Source organism: Pseudochaenichthys georgianus, chromosome 7 (genome assembly GCF_902827115.2).
Source record: "Pseudochaenichthys georgianus chromosome 7, fPseGeo1.2, whole genome shotgun sequence".
Taxonomy (NCBI): Eukaryota; Metazoa; Chordata; class Actinopteri; order Perciformes; family Channichthyidae; genus Pseudochaenichthys; species Pseudochaenichthys georgianus.
The window spans coordinates 3,913,967-3,915,887 of NC_047509.1; the positions used below are offsets into that span (position 1 = coordinate 3,913,967).

Genomic DNA, 1,921 nt, shown 5'->3' on the forward strand with positions numbered 1-1,921 from the left:
AATACACCGTTCGTGACGGACTTTTAAAGGTAAGAAGAAGTTTAAAGATTTATATTGCGGATATTATCAGTACATCTGATTCAAATGAACATGTGTATTAAAGGATGTCAGTGGATTATCCCTAAATTAGTAGATTTAGGGAACGTTTACAGATAACAGATTAAGCTAGCATACCGAAGCAAGTTAGCAACACACGTTGAACAGCCTTTTAATTGTAAATTCCGTTCTCTTAATGTCATTTCGTCCAACATGTTGAATTAGAGAAGAGGGGCTTCTAAACGGGATTGTATGCGGGGGTGGAGGGAGTTAAATATTAGATAAATATAACTTTGGTGCGTGTAAGAGTGAGTGTTTTTAGCAGAGCCATATTGTGTCCTTGTGATTCTGTTGATTATTACCTGTCTGTATAATGTTGCAGCCCAGCTGATTCTGGATTGGTGGCAAAGGGAGAGGGACTTAAGTGAGAGTGAAAACACAAGGTAAGTTTAATACTACTGTTTTATATAAGTAAACACGTTATCTCCCCAAGGCATTTCCCATCCAATAGGTGTGATGTGTGTGTATAACCCTTTCTCCTGTCTGTTACTCCCTCTTTCAGCACAAGAACCAGAGGGGGGTTCAATGGAGCCTGAATACCTGCACTGAGACCCTCACCCTGCACCCTGAGTCTCAACTCTCAGTGTTTTTCAAGCCTTTCCCTGTTTTTTTGTATTAAACAAAACATTAAGCTCTCCCAATGGTCTGGTTTTCGTTTTGTGAAAAAGTGCAAATGCAGTGTTTGTATATAAGTACATCACATATTTTGTTGCTGTTGGTCGTGAAATTGCTCCTGCTGACTTGAGTCAGCCATTTTTCCTCCGTTCTGTGTCAGTGGGGAAGCCGTACATTCGTACTCCTTTCTCTGAGCGATTTGAGCATCCCCAGGCAGCACAGCAAACCATGGTGGCGACTAGGAGGCAGCACAGCAAACCAGGACAACACGGAGGAAAAGGCACCGACAAAATGCATGATATGCTATTCAATGTTTATTGAATTCCATGTATTTGCAATGGATGTTCCTAAAACAACACATTTAACATCATCATCATCATCATCATCATCATCATGCTGCTGCTGCTGCTGCTGCTGCTAGTCCTTTGATAGTCACCTGTCGGTCTCCTGTCCTTTCTGAAAGCCATAAAGACGACATTAGTCATTTAGATAACTTGTCCTCAGTTACCATGGGATTACTGAAACTACCATGAATTTAAGAAAATGGTAGAAATGAATCCAATCTGAATTTTAAAGCATTACTTTAGATCCCCTCCCTCTAAATGTATCAATAAACATTAGAAAGTGATGCTCCTGACTACCATACAAGTTTAAGAAGATAATATTGGTTTGAAAGAATTCCAAGCTATAAATAAACAGCAACAGGCTCTTTGACCAAGGCACTGTTAGTAACATGTAAACTAGTTGTTCACACTAATCCTAATATTATCACTTAATATTAGCAAATTCGATTTTATTTTTGAAAACATATTGATGTAAATACATACACATATCGATTTGTTGTATAAATATTGCAAATCAAAACCTTTATTCACTAATAATTACCAAAAATCGTAGTTCTATCTCCTGTTATCAATGCATTCACATTGCCCGCCATGAACTTCCGGGGAACGATCCTCGTCTACATGAACCACGTGACGATAACCGTTTTTGGACTTCCGTTGTCGTAACTCTTCTATCTATATGGCGCTGTTCACAACGAAGTGTCACTTCTTCTTTAATGCAGGGAAGGTTTCGCAGTACGCAGTCTACTGTCCCGCAGCTGCTGCCTCTCTGTTGGACTCCGGTACTGCACAAAAAAAAAAATGGGTGAGAGGCGAACGCAGTAACCACTCAGCTAACGCCACAGTCACCCCCGTCGTGCGGGCCG

General features: G+C 40.3%; 1 long non-coding RNA gene across 1 annotated transcript; it reads left to right on the forward strand.

Annotated features, from left to right (window-relative positions):
• Nucleotides 1–284: 284 nt before the first annotated feature.
• LOC139434077 (uncharacterized) lies at nucleotides 285–732 on the forward strand. The gene is made up of 2 exons (XR_011643488.1): nucleotides 285–479; nucleotides 599–732. It is a non-coding gene; the product is annotated as an uncharacterized lncRNA (long non-coding RNA).
• The last annotated feature ends 1,189 nt before the right edge of the window (nucleotides 733–1,921 follow it).